Below are 15,841 nucleotides of genomic sequence, written 5' to 3'. Positions count from 1 at the left end.
AATAACTAACAAGGAACAAAATAAATGCAGACAGTGAAAAGTGCTGAGACAAGAAGCAAGGGGAGGACAGAGAGTGGAAGGGAAAAGACACAGCTTAGGAATGGGGAGACCTGTCCTGTCCTTAAGAGATACCATTTCCTTTTACAGAAGTAGAAATCTGTATTCTTCAGTGACTTCACTGATGTGATGGCTGGGATTTGCTTCAAATACTCCATGGTGAAGGCATCAATAAAACCAGATTGTCCAGCATTGATAATTATTGAAAGTAGGTGAAGTTGTGTCAAACTCATTCTACAATTTTTGTTACTTTTCTTTACTGCTGAAAATTTCCACCCCAAATGAAGTATCTTTGAGGAGAGGATGTTAGAACTGAAACCAGGTGAGGGGAAAGCCAGGGAAAGATCCAAGGAAAGAGTGTCTGGCTCCTGTGAGCAGCATGTGCCAAGGGCCTGGGGCATAACTAGCTGAGGTTATTGTGGAGAGAAGTGAGTGAGAGGTGGGAAGGTCATTGTGAGCCCTGGGAAGGGGTTTGATTTTTATTCTAACATGATGAATCTGACCAGGGGCTGGCCAGATCCGCGTGTTGGATATTGAGGTTGTTGGAGCAAAAGCAAAGAGGAAGCAGAGTTGATTGGCAGGGTTTGGCCACAATGCCTGGGTGGATGGTGGTACCATTTAGTGAGGTAGCAAAGTATGAGAAAGGAAGAGGCCCTCTCGTTGTCTTTGTTCTCTCTCTCTCTCTCTCTCTCTCTCTCTGTGTGTGTGTGTGTGTTTTAAATGGGATCCTGGGAGTTGGCACTCAAGAGGCTCAGAACAGTTCTGTTTCTTGCAGCTCTGGCACCCTCTCTCTCCTGAGACCAAACTCTTTTCATCCCTCTAACTTTGGTCACAAGCCAGGACTATTCCCTACAGAACTATTCGTTTCCATATGGACCAGCCCTGGCTTAACTCAATGCTCATGTTAGCTATGAGCTCCTGAACTGTCTGACCCCTCCACTGGGCTGATGATGAATGCTAACCACCACATAAGATTTCAAGAAAGGCAGTTGTGGCTGAGAGGTAATTGGGGTTAATGGGGGAAAAAAACCCCTAAGAAATGCAATTTACTTTTCAGTAGGGTGTTCACAGTCCAGAGCAGAGAGGAACTGATGGCAGGTAGCTGGCATACTGAGGGCCCAGAAGCTTGCTGAAGTGGAAAGGAATTTTCAGACCACTATTAACTGATTAAGCTGAATACTTTATTTATTTAAACTAGTATAAAATTTCTCAAAATGTAAAAACATTACACACTAAAGACAGAAAACATAAGGCACATTGCAATACTGATTTTAAAATTTTCTATAGGCTTCTCTGTATTTTCTAAAATGTTTTCCCAGACATACAAACCTAAGAAAAATATAATTAGAAAAAATTGTTTCACTCCCCATCAGTACATCAGAGGTTTTGGCAATTAAAAAAAAAAAATCCTCCTAGGCCACTTGCTACGAGCCATTGAATGCATGCAGATGGCCAACTGCTGAAATGCAGAGGAGTATGTGTTGGATTCTCCCATGTAAGGCCCTGGCACCAGCCCACACTGGAGAGAAACACTGGTGATCTCCAGGGTGCGAACCAGTACAGTCACAGGCCACAGAGGAAGTATCTGAGCACATTTTCTAGGAGATAGGTTGCGTCCACCACTCCTTAAAAATGTCACCTGAGAGGGGAGGAGTCAAGATGGCGGAGAAGTAGCAGGCTGAGACTACTTCAGCTAGCCGGAGATCAGCTAGATAGCTTATCTAAAGATTGCAAACACCTGAAAATCCATCGGCAGATCGAAGAGAAGAAGAACAGCAATTCTGGAAACAGAAAAACAACCACTTTCTGAAAGGCCCCTCCCCCAGAAGATCAACAAGAAATCCAGCCGAGACCAAGTTCATCTACCAAGGAGTGCGGTTTCAATACCAAGGAGAGCAGCAGAATTCTAGAAGAGGAGAAAGCAAAGCACGGAACTCATGGCTTTTTCCCTGTGATTTTTTTTAGTCTCGCAGTTAATTTAATTTTTTTTTCATTTTTTGTTTTTTTTCTCGCCTTCGGGTAAATTTTTTTTTAACTGTTACCTTTTTCTTTTTTAACGATTTTTTACTAGTTTATCTAATATATATATTTTTTCTTTTTTATATTTTTCTTAGGTGTTTTCTTTTTTTTTTAAATTCTTTTCTTTTTTTTTTTTCTCTCTTTTTTCTTTTTTTCTTTCTTCCTTTTTGAACCTCTTTTTATCCCCTTTCTCCCCCCTCAAGATTTTGGATCTCTTCTAATTTGGTTAAAGCATATTTTCCTGGGGTTGTTGCCACCCTTTTAGTATTTTACTGGCCCCTTCGTATACTCTTATCTGGACAAAATGACAAGACGGAAAAATTCAACACAAAAAAAAGAACAAGAGGCAGTACCGAAGGCTAGGGACCTAATCAATACAGACATTGGTAATATGTCAGAGCTAGAGTTCAGAATGACAATTCTCAAGGTTCTAGCCGGGCTCGAAAAAGGCATGGAAGATATTAGAGAAATCCTCTCGAGAGATATAAAAGCCCTTTCTGGAGAAATAAAAGAACTAAAATCTAACCAAGTTGAAATCAAAAAAGCTATTAATGAGGTGCAATAAAAAATGGAGGCTCTCACTGCTAGGATAAATGAGGCAGAAGAAAGAATTAGTGATATAGAAGACCAAATGACAGAGAATAAAGAAGCTGAGCAAAAGAGGGACAAACAGCTACTGGACCATGAGGGGAGAATTCGAGAGATAAGTGACACCATAAGACGAAACAACATTAGAATAATTGGGATTCCAGAAGAAGAAGAAAGAGAGAGGGGAGCAGAAGGTATACTAGAGAGAATTATTGGGGAGAATTTCCCCAATATGGCAAAGGGAACGAGCATCAAAATTCAGGAAGTTCAGAGAACGCTGCTCAAAATCAATAAGAATAGGCCCACACCCCATCACCTAATAGTAAAATTGACAAGTCTCAGTGACAAAGAGAAAATCCTGAAAGCAGCCCGGGAAAAGAAGTCTGTAACATACAATGGTAAAAATATTAGATTGGCAGCTGACTTATCCACAGAGACCTGGCAGGCCAGAAAGAGCTGGCATGATATTTTCAGAGCACTAAATGAGAAAAACATGCAGCCCAGAATACTATATCCAGCTAGGCTATCATTGAAAATAGAAGGAGAGATTAAAAGCTTCCAGGACAAACAACAACTGAAAGAATTTGCAAACACCAAACCAGCTCTACAGGAAATCTTGAAAGGGGTCCTCTAAGCAAAGAGAGAGCCTACAAGTGGTAGATCAGAAAGGAACAGAGACCATATACAGTAACAGCCACCTTACAGGCAATACAATGGCCCTAAATTCATATCTCTCAATAGTTACCCTGAATGTTAATGGGCTAAATGCCCCTGTCAAAAGACACAGGGTATCAGAATGGATAAAAAAACGAAACCCATCTATATGTTTCCTCCAAGAAACACATTTTAAGCCCGAAGACACCTCCAGATTTAAAGTGAGGGGGTGGAAAAGAATTTACCATGCTGGGGCGCCTGGGTGGCTCAGTGGGTTAAGCCGCTGCCTTCGGCTCAGGTCATGATCTCAGGGTCCTGGGATCGAGTCCCGCATCGGGCTCTCTGCTCGGCAGGGAGCCTGCTTCCCTCTCTCTCTCTCTCTGCCTGCCTCTCCATCTACTTGTGATTTCTCTCTGTCAAATAAATAAATAAAATCTTTAAAAAAAAAAAAAAAAAAAAAAAATTTACCATGCTAATGGACATCAGAAGAAAGCAGGAGTGGCAATCCTTATATCAGATCAATTAGATTTTAAGCCAAAGACTATAATAAGAGATGAGGAAGGACACTATATCATACTCAAAGGGTCTGTCCAACAAGAAGATTTAACAATTTTAAATATCTATGCCCCCAACGTGGGAGCAGCCAACTATATAAACCAATTAATAACAAAATCAAAGAAACACATCAACAATAATACAATAATAGTAGGGGACTTTAACACTCCCCTCACTGAAATGGACAGATCATCCAAGCAAAAGATCAGCAAGCAAATAAAGGCCTTAAATGACACACTGGACCAGATGGACATCACAGATATATTCAGAACATTTTATCCCAAAGCAACAGAATACACATTCTTCTCTAGTGCACATGGAACATTCTCCAGAATAGATCACATCCTCGGTCCTAAATCAGGACTCAACCGGTATCAAAAGATTGGGATCATTCCCTGCATATTTTCAGACGGCAATGCTCTAAAGCTAGAACTCAACCACAAAAGGAAGTTTGAAAAGAACCAAAATACATGGAGACTAAACAGCATCCTTCTAAAGAATGAATGGGTCAACTGGGAAATTAAAGAAGAATTGAAAAAAATCATGGAAACAAATGATAATGAAAATACAACGGTTCAAAATCTGTGGGACACAACAAAGGCAGTCCTGAGAGGAAAATATTTAGCGGTACAAGCCTTTCTCAAGAAACAAGAAAGGTCTCAGGTACACAACCTAACTCTACACCTAAAGGAGCTGGAGAAAGAACAAGAAAGAAACCCTAAGCCCAGCAGGAGAAGAGAAATCATAAAGATCAGAGCAGAAATCAATGAAATAGAAACCAAAAAAACAATAGAACAAATCAATGAAAGCTGGTACTTTGAAAGAATTAATAAAATTGATAAACCCCTGGCCCGACTTATCAAAAAGAAAAGAGAAAGGACCCAAATAAATAAAATCATGAATGAAAGAGGAGAGATCACAACTAACACCAAAGAAATACAAACTATTATAAGAACATACTATGAGCAACTCTACAGCAATAAATTTGACAATCTGGAAGAAATGGATGCATTCCTAGAAACATATAAACTACCACAACTGAACGAGGAAGAAATAGAAAGCCTGAACAGACCCATAACCAGTAAGGAGATTGAAACAGTCATTAAAAATCTCCAAACAAACAAAAGCCCAGGGCCAGACGGCTTCCCGGGGGAATTCTCCCAAACATTTAAAGAAGAACTAATTCCTATTCTCCTAAAACTGTTCCAAAAAATAGAAATGGAAGGAAAACTTCCAAACTCATTTTATGAGGACAGCATCACCTTGATCCCAAAACCAGGCAAGGATCCCACCAAAAAAGAGAGCTATAGACCAATATCCTTGATGAACACAGATGCGAAAATACTCAACAAAATACTAGCCAATAGGATTCAACAGTACATTAAAAAGATTATTCACCACGACCAAGTGGGATTTATTCCAGGGCTGCAAGGTTGGTTCAACATCCGCAAATCAGTCACATCAATAAAAGAAAGAACAAGAACCATATGATACTCTCAATAGATGCTGAAAAAGCATTTGACAAAGTACAGCATCCCTTCCTGATCAAAACTCTTCAAAGTGTAGGGATAGAGGGCACATACCTCAATATCATCAAAGCCATCTATGAAAAACCCACTGCAAATATCATTCTCAATGGAGAAAAACTGAAAGCTTTTCCGCTAAGGTCAGGAACACGGCAGGGATGTCCATTATCACCACTGCTATTCAACATAGTACTAGAGGTCCTAGCCTCAGCAATCAGACAACAAAAGGAAATTAAAGGCATCCAAATCAGCAAAGAAGAAGTCAAATTATCACTCTTCTCAGATGATATGATACTATATGTGGAAAACTCAAAAGACTCCACTCCAAAACTGCTAGAACTTATACAGGAATTCAGTAAAGTGTCAGGATATAAAATCAATGCACAGAAATCAGTTGCATTTCTCTACACCAACAGCAAGACAGAAGAAAGGGAAATTAAGGAGTCAATCCCATTTACAATTGCACCCAAAACCATAAGATACCTAGGAATAAACCTAACCAAAGAGACACAGAATCTATACTCAGAAAACTATAAAGTACTCATGAAAGAAATTGAGGAAGACACAAAGAAATGGAAAAATGTTCCATGCTCCTGGATTGGAAGAATAAATATTGTGAAAATGTCTATGCTGCCTAAAGCAATCTATACATTTAATGCAATTCCTATCTAAGTACCATCCATCTTTTTCAAATAAATGGAACAAATAATTCTAAAATTTATATAGAACCAGAAAAGACCTCGAATAGCCAAAGGGATATTGAAAAAGAAAGCCAACGTTGGTGGCATCACAATTCCGGACTTCAAGCTCTATTACAAAGCTGTCATCATCAAGACAGCATGGTACTGGCACAAAAACAGACACATAGATCAATGGAACAGAATAGAGAGCCCAGAAATAGACCCTCAACTCTATGGTCAACTAATCTTCGACAAAGCAGGAAAGAATATCCAATGGAAAAAAGACAGCCTCTTCAATAAATGGTGCTGGGAAAATTGGACAGCCACATGCAGAAAAATGAAATTGGACCATTTCCTTACACCACACACAAAAATAGACTCAAAATGGATGAAGGACCTCAATGTGCAAAAGGAATCCATCAAAATCCTTGAGGAGAACACAGGCAGCAACCTCTTCGACCTCAGCCGCAGCAACATCTTCCTAGGAACAACGCCAAAGGCAAGGGAAGCAAGGGCAAAAATGAACTATTGGGATTTCATCAAGATCAAAAGCTTTTGCACAGCAAAGGAAACAGTTAACAAAATCAAAAGACAACTCACAGAATGGGAGACGATATTTGCAAACGACATATCAGATAAAGGACTAGTGTCCAGAATCTATAAAGAACTTAGCAAACTCAACACCCAAAGAACAAATAATCCAATCAAGAAATGGGCAGAGGACATGAACAGATATTTCTGCAAAGAAGACATCCAGATGGCCAACAGACACATGAAAAAGTGCTCCATATCACTCGGCATCAGGGAAATACAAATCAAAACCACAATGCGATATCACCTCACACCAGTCAGAATGGCTAAAATCAACAAGTCAGGAAATGACAGATGCTGGAGAGGATGCGGAGAAAGGGGAACCCTCCTACACTGTTGGTGGGAATGCAAGCTGGTGCAACCTCTCTGGAAAACAGCATGGAGGTTCCTCAAAATGTTGAAAATAGAACTGCCCTATGACCCAGCAATTGCACTATTGGGTATTTACCCTAAAGATACAAATGTAGTGATCCAAAGGGGCACGTGTACCCGAATGTTTATAGCAGCAATGTCCACAATAGCCAAACTATGGAAAGAACCTAGATGTGCATCAACAGATGAATGGATCAAGAAGATGTGGTATATATATACACAATGGAATACTATGCAGCCATCAAAAGAAATGAAATCTTGCCATTTGCGACAACATGGATGGAACTAGAGCGTATCATGCTTAGCGAAATAAGTCAAGCAGAGAAAGACAACTATCATATGATCTCCCTGATATGAGGAAGTGGTGATGCAACATGGGGGCTTAAGTGGGTACGAGAAGAATAAATGAAAGAAAATGGGATTGGGAGGGAGCCAAACCATAAGTGACTCTTAATCTCACAAAACAAACTGAGGGTTGCTGGGGGGAGGGGGTTTGGGAGAAGGGGGTGGGATTATGGACATTGGGGAGGGTATGTGCTTTGGTGAGTGCTGTGAAGTGTGTAAACCTGGTGATTCACAGACCTGTACCCCTAGGGATAAAAATATATGTTTATAAAAAATAAAAAATTATATTTAAAAAAAATGTCACCTGAGCAAGGCAAGGCCCAGACTAAGCAATAAGATCGCCTCTGTCTGCTTTCCAGCTCTTTCTACAGTGGCTCCAGACCTTGGGCAAATTCATTATTACCCCTCTGCCTCATCCCAGAGCTATACTAAGAAATAACAATAGGTCTGTTTTGAGAAATTAGGGACATGGTATATGCAAGGCGCTTAGCGCATTACTTGGTACAGTAAGGGCTCCATGAACATTGTTCTCCAAATAAAGGCTTCCTCAGTCCTTAAGCCACTCCTGAGAAAGTACTGAGTGAGGAAAATCTAATCCCCTGAGGCCATCTACACACTGCAGCTGTGGGAATGTGGCCACAGCAGGGCCCTATCTTGTTCTGTGTGCCCACAGGAAAGAAGAGAGACTAGAGATACCCCAGGGGAGAGCATTTGCTAAGGATTGATTGGAGGAGGATGTCACTGAACATACTATAATCAGGTCAAATGATGGCATCAGGGGGCTAAATGGGAAAGCAAAGGACGACACAGCAAGTCTTCCTGCCCCCCAGATCTCTGGGGAGAATCACACCCACTTCAGCACTAAGGGCATATCTGCCTGTCCACCCGTGTACTTCCTCAAGCCATTCGACCCTACAGAGGTACACCTGAGCCTGTTTCCCAAACGTTGGTTTACATAGGCAACATGGCTTAGTTAGTTCAGCTACCATATTGGCCTCATTTTATGGCAGAGAAAAGAGAGGCTGAGAATAGATTCCTCATTTGGTGAAGGTCACACATGTGACATACGCCTGTGCCAGGATTCCAGGGTCCGGGCCTGGCAGCTGGCAGCCTCTCTCCGTCCCAGGTGATGTACCCTCCGGGGAAACTACCAGTGCACCTGGCCCATGCTCAGAGCCCCAGGGCTGCCTCTGTTTCCACCAGCAATCTTCATGGATTTGGGTCCTTGTCACTCAAAACAAGTGAGTGCTGAGCCAAGGGAGGGGAGAGCAGCTCTGGGGCACACCCCGCACCCAGAGCCATTCTCAGTAGGGGGAAAGCCCTGCTCCAAGAGGCTCTTGTGTTTTGGGGTTGATGACTTCCCAAATTCTCAGTCAGATCCCTCCTTCCCCTTGTCCACATGGGTCTATCCTCACAATGTTCACAGTGCATGGTCAGCAAGGGCTCTGAAGGCCTGGCTGGCTGAGGGGAAGGCAGCCTGAAGTGGGGGACTTGTCACTTGGAGGCAACATTGGGGCTACTTACCCGTAGAAAATGCTGCTTTGAATTCCAACTTGTATCTGCAAACAATTTCATCCTTTGTGTATAGATCTAAGGCAGTATCATAAAATGTCACAGCATATTCTTCTGCAAAGGCAACATTTGAAGGTCTGTGTGAGGCAGAACTTAGGGCTGCCTCCCGTCTTATCTGCTAGTTATAGCAGGTCACCCCAGAATATTATTCCCAGGGTCTCCTCCTGAGGAAGCAACTATGTTCAAACCAACATGTGTGACACTCCAGGGCCAGATCCTCACCCAGTGTCACTGAGAGTCCTCTCGGAGTGCTGAGGGGACTTGAACACTCAGGGTCCCCTCACATCCATCCCTGACCCACGGAGCCCATGAAGGCATCCAGCCTCATCTCCTCCATGGGGGCAATGCTAGTCCTGGTTTTCAAACCCTGAAATGCCCAAGTACTCCCTGAGGGGTACAGGCAATGCTCTCCATGGGGTCTCCCACATGAATGAGAGAAGAGCCAGGACCACAAGCCTGGAGACAGCCCTGTCCCATGCCTGAGCTGGTTACCCAGGCCTGGTGCCTGTGTGACTTTCTGATGCTTAGGGTTTTCTCATCCTGCCTCTCCTCCTCTGTGCAGGCTGGAGATCCCAGGAGTAGGACCTGGACTAAGGCGTGGCAAGCAAGGAGCCCAGGACCCTGTGCAGAAGAATTTGCCAGGGAAAGAGAAGTCCAGTCTCAACTGTGGTTCTGGAAGTTTACAGATGATTACATCTCCACTGCCTCCTCCTGAAGCTTCATGGACATTACTAATCCACCTGGGGTTCAGCAAACACTTCCTCTCTCAGTGTGGAGACACTGAGATATTAGACCTTCACCAGGCTGCTATATGCCCCTGGTGCTTCCTGGTGCTGGAGGTAAACAGCAGGGGACAGAGAGGATAGTTAGTAGATAGGCTCTAGCCAGGAGGGATAAATCCTAGTAAGGATTTAGCCAGGATAACAGGCAGGTCTTCAGCTGCAAGCGCAATGTCATTAGCATCCTCCTCTGTACCTTTCCCAGCATAGGTCATTCCAGTTCCTAAAGCTTGATTTGCCTTAGGTCAATGAGTTATTGGAACAATTTCTCAGAATTCCAGTGCAACCTTGGATATGGCTGTCCTGATTTCTCCTACTTCAGTTCTTACTGCATCTCCCACTGATTGAGGGAAAGTTTGAAAATTTTCTGCTTTAAAGAAAACAGATTCTTACTCTGTATATTTTGCAGACCTCCTGACATGGTATGTTTGTCTTTAAAGTATTTTCTAAAAATGGAAGTCAGCACTCAAAGTCTACATAGTTTCCCTAAAAATCCAGATTACTGGATTTTTGGAAAATGGGAACACCTGGCATCAGTGGGTTTACAATTCTGCAAGGCAACAATTGGCTTAGCCAGGGGCCACAGTCCTGCTCACAAGGGAGCATCTCCCTGGCGCCAGTGGCTGCCTTTTCTCCATTACACTGCAGCACATCATCCTTGGCTTTCCCTGACTCACTGTTTCAGCTCATGGTACCTGCTTGGCCTCTGAAGGCTCCTGACACCAGCGTCTCTGCCTTAAAGGAGCATGAACCACATGGAAGCAAGATGAGAGTACTGAGGACTTGATAGAGGACAGAAAAGTCCAGCTGTTGGCCTATGCAAAGAAATCTGCATGTAGTCTACTCCGGGTAGACTTCATATCCCTAAGGAACACGTCCTTTCCCACATACAGTAGCCAGTACCACAATGCTGCTTTGAATTCGATTGCGCTAGGCTGCCTACTCACTGCTCACCCTGCCAGCCATGACACAGCGCTCCGTAATTGGCCTGAAACAAGCAGTTGGGGTTATTTCCCCTGAAACCATTAGCCAGCCCAGCTAAGGCCACCCTGAACACAGCTGCTGCCCCTCAGTCTCACAGAAGTAGCATTTACACATTATCCCAGGATTTTTTATTGCAAAAAAGTATTTCCTTGCAAGACAACAGTAAATGCATAGCCCACATTGTTATTAGATACAGGCAGAGAAGGGAAAATTCAGCGGGCTGTGTGTGTCTGCAGGTGAGATCAGGCTCCAGAGGAGGCCAAAACAGCAAGTAGACTCTTCCTGCCACTAGCAAACAGGCAGAAGGAACCAGAAGTGGGCAAATCTGTGCCAGGCCAAGGTGTGTAATGCCGGTGTTCATCCAAAATAACACTCCCCACGAACAGCATATTCTATGGGCTGATCTATACTTTCCCTCACCTCCCAACATGCCCGCACTAGGCATTATGCCCTAAATTACACAGAAGGAAGCTGAGGCTAAGAGAGGGCAGGTGGCTTTCCCTGGAGCCCTGGCAGGTACAGGGCTAGGATCTGGCCTCATGTGCCCAAGGCAAGTCCCACTTCTGCTCTTCTCTTAGTTCTGAGCAGCTATCACCAGTTTGCGCAGGATATAGGGCGGCCGATGAGGGCAGGGCTGCCTGACAGCCTGGGACCTCACAGAGCCTGCACTCCTCGGGAATCTTGCACACTGTCCTTCTGCCCACATGCCCCCTTCCCATGAGGTGTGCACTGTAGCCCTCGGGGCCCTCCTCAATCATCACTCCTCCTCTGTAGCAGTGCCATCTGTGTCCCCAGGCACTGCTGCTCTCAGAGGGTCCTGTCACTTTGGCAAAACTCTGTAAGTGGAAAGCAGGGTGATGGGCTCAGATTTTTGAGCAGAAGAGATGTGGAGTTAAAGGATTTTGCTCTGTCCAGTAACTGCGCCTTCTGCTCCAAGACCCCCCACCCAATTCCTCCAACAGTAACCACCACTGGATGAAAATGAAGCACAGACTAACATCGGCTGGAGGGAGCTGCATTTCCTACACAAGGGGCCATTGCATCGCAGCAGTTGGGTGGCATGAGGACCCAGATCCCCTGGAAGGGAGACTGGTCCTTCTGGATGGAGAATTTTCTTTCTGGAGAAGAAGTTGTACAGTGGGCCTCCCAGGGCTTCAGAGAGAGGAGCTCCCCAAGGAGGCCAGGAGGAAACCAGCAGTGAGGAAGGGCAACCCACTGACCATGTGACTGACAAGGTCACACAAGTGGACGTGACTGCCCTGGGGAGGGTCAGGCTCTGGGAATACCCCCTGCTGTTCAGCACAGGCTCTTTGGGAGAAATCCGACTCTACTGACCAATACTTATCCTGTGTGTCCTCTTCATGCTGCAATCCTACTTGTGGGATTGACCCAGGGAATCCTGACCCATGCCCACAGAGTGAGCCTCACGGTGTTCACAGCCTGCTGTAGCCACGTTAGGAACAACCAGAATATTGACCAGGGAGACTAGTGAAATAAACTTCCTCCATCTGTAGAATGGAATATGTGCTGATGGTTGGGGAATGTTACATACTGCATGACCCCATTCATGTAAAAACATCCTTGGAAAGCATATTTAGATAGCTCTGTATAGACATACGATGAACTGTCTATGGTAGTTATCTCGGGCAGACAGAGGATGGGATGAAAGGGGAGCTTGATCATGGTAGATGGATAGCAGCTACCCATGTTGGTGGCAAAGGTGTCTCTGCCCAGCACCGTGGGTCCTGCCTTCCCCCTCTGGGGGCTCCTGCCCCACACAGCCCACCCTGCCCTCTGCACACAGTGCAGCCCTGCTCACTGGATCTCTGAGGAGAGCCCTCCTCTGCCCTGGGTCCTGCTACGTGTCACCACGGACTCGCTCTGGGCCAGTCACAGACAGAAAAAAGAATGACAGCGTGCCCCCTCCAGCCTTCCTCCCTGACACAAAACTCCAAGTCCAGCCAGCACACACACAGGAAGGATGAATCTCCAAACCACCGTGCCAAGAGTACCAGAGCAAGCATGATGTTCAAACACGGTGTTCGTACCACATGAGTCCACCGAGAGGATGTTTTAAAGCAGCAAACTAGCCTATGGGAGAAAAACTGAGAAGGGCAGTTGCCTTCAGGATGGGGGGAGGGGGATCGCCTGGCAAGTGATCTGAGGGGTTTTCTGTGTCTTCCTGGGGTGTGCATTTACCAGAAGTCATCAAATGATACACTAAAGTTTGCTGCAATTTAAAAAAGAGAACTCTTAACAAATATCGGTGTAAACAGTGAAATACATACAGAATGATGGGTTTTGGGGATGAGGTAGCCTGATGCCTGTAACTGGTTTGAAGCGCACAAAAAATTAAGATGCATTGTGTCTGTATTTGTGTGTGGGCATAGATGGGTGTTTGCAAGACAGAGAGAAAGCATTAGATAGACAAAATTATAATGAAATATGGTCAGATATTAAATATGAACTGTAAAACCCAGGTAGTAGAGATGGGGCTGTTTCTTGTACTGGTGTTTCCACTTTGCTGTAGGTTTGGAAATTTCCTTCACAAAGTCTGAGAAAATATCAAAGTACTGAATGGTAAAAATAAATGGTGACACAGCCAAGGCAAAGTCACGGCAGGTACAAAGTGACAAGTGACTAATGAGAGGGACAGACCAAGGGCTGTGTGAATCCAGGGGGCCAGTGAATCAGGGAAGGGGCAAGGGGCAGACTCCTGGGAGTGAGGCCTCAAGGGAGGGGTAGACTGAACCCGGGAAAGTGGACAGAGGGGCTTGCAGAAAGCCCAGTGTCACCCCGTGCCCCAGCCTTAGAGCTGAGGGAGGACCTGCCTGGCCTTGATGGGGGCTAGGGACCTCACACTCTCAGGCCAGGCGGGGGTTGGGAAGAGGCTTGCTCAGTGCCCTCGGGCCCTGTGTAGGAGATGCCAGCCTGAGCCACCACAGTGGAGAAACTGAGTCTGTGCTCACCCTGCCAGCTTTTCTAGGTGCTCTGGCCATGGGATTTATTCACCATGCAAAGACCAGCACTCAACAGAAGTCACACTAACACCAAACACCCACACAGGGCCAGAGGGCACTGAGCTGAGGATGGGCTGGGGACCAGACATAAAGGCAGGAAGGCTAGCAGAGGCCTCTGCCTCACCCTGGAGAGTACCCTGAGGGGCTGAAAAGGTCCTGAGTCTCATGTTCGTCCTCTGTCTGCTTCCCAAGGCTCTCTGACCCACTGATTTATTTCAACTGACAGCCTGATGAAATGCCTCCTTTGATTTCATTTGGGGTCCAGGATCCTGCCTTGAGCTTGGCCTCTCAGTGACTGTCACGTTGTGGCAGCTTCCTCAAGAGGGCAACAATTGAAAAGGTCAGAACAGGAATGCTGAGTTAAGCTGTCAGTGGGTGTGCGGCAGGCACGTGTCACCCCGGCCTGGCCACCATGGGGGACGGACGATGACTGCCATTTGCACCTGCAGTTTGACAGGCTGCTGCGACGCCATGGCCTGTGCGTGTCCAGGGGACATAATCAGAGAAACGAAGCTGTCAGGTCAGCTACACGGCTCAGTGCTTTAAACCAGAAGAGCCTACTTATGTGGGGTCTCTTGCCCACCTCCCTCCTCGCGCAGCAGGTTGGTGCAGAAGACAGGAGGAATCAGAGAGTTGCGGGCCCACAGCTTATTTGGCTGGAGATGCTTTCATCAGGGATGATTTCCCCACACCCTCCACACATGGCCTCAGCCCTGGGGTCGGGGGCACCATGATGATGGGAATATTAGTACCACTACTCCTGCTTAGGGCTGACCAACTTCTAGACCCTGTGCCAGTCCTCATAAAATCCCCTGGCCTTCCATCTCACATCTGCTCATGGGTGTTATTGCTACTTCTGGGAGACAAGACGGGAGCTCACAGATGTTCAGTGGTTTGTTCTGGGTGGCATTTCATGGGCAGCACAACCAGATGTGAACACAGGTCTGTCTGACCCCATGGTCTGTGGCAGTATGCCCCTACAGTTAGGAGTGCAGAGGCCAGAGCAGGCCTCTGGGTCTGCATCTGGCTAGATCCAGCTCAGTGCTGTTAGCAGTGGAAGAAATGTGCTTCTCCCTCCACTTCCGCTGTACTGATCCCCAGTGGGCACACACAGAGCCCATTACAGAGAGGGGGCTTCTGTCCCAGTAGTCACTGCATAGGAGTTCTCACCAGACTGACACAGAGACCCCTGGATGGGGAGAGGGCACCCTTGTGAAGTTCCAGATGTGAGGGAGAGGAGTTCCCCATATAACCACTGGATGAGATGTTAGCTGTATTTGTATGGATGCCTTCTGTCTGGCTGTGTTCCCAGTATGACGCTGGCCATTGAAATGTGTTCAATTCTTTAGTCATCCATTGAGATAATGTTTCTCTTCTGCACGTTGCTGATGTGGTAAGTTACACTGATGCTTTACATACTGAATCGGACTTGTATTTGTGGGAGTTGTCTCTAATTCTTCTTGATGTGCTGTGCTTTTTATATATTCTCAGATTTCATTTTACAGTGTTCTGTTGAAGGTTTTTAAATATATCTTTTCTTGTTATGTATAAACTTTTGACTGTGATATTTAAAAAGTAATGACACTGTTCTTATTGTGGTAATCATTTCACGATATATGCATGTCAAGTCTTTACATGGAATACCTTAAACTTATACACAGGTATGTGTCAATTATATCTCTATAATAATGGGGAAACAGTTATTAAGGATATCATCACACCACAACCCATGCTTGACATGCACACTCCAGTGAAACATAGCTGTACTACTATGCTCCATGCACACTCATATGCCCAAAATGTTTCTGTACAACTGTGTTACATGCACATACGACACTCATGCAATAAACTTTGGCACCCATATCTCGAGCCTTCTCAGCCTAAGAGAAAGAACCCTTTGAGTACAAAGTACCAAATACATGGAACAAAATGCTGGTAACAACTGGTTGGACTCACTTCAGACGTAGTCTCCTCAAATGCCTTTTTTTTTTTTTAAAGATTTTATTTATTCATTTGACAGGGAACACAAGTAGGCAGAGAGGCAGGCAGAGAGAGAGAGAAGCAGGCTCTGCACTGAGCAGAGAGCCCGACGCAGGGCT

This window comes from Mustela putorius, unplaced genomic scaffold (genome assembly GCF_011764305.1).
Source record: "Mustela putorius furo isolate JIRA1106 unplaced genomic scaffold, ASM1176430v1.1 tig00003909_pilon_pilon_pilon, whole genome shotgun sequence".
In the NCBI taxonomy this organism is placed as follows: domain Eukaryota; kingdom Metazoa; phylum Chordata; class Mammalia; order Carnivora; family Mustelidae; genus Mustela; species Mustela putorius.
Note: the sequence above shows the minus strand (reverse complement) of the source record.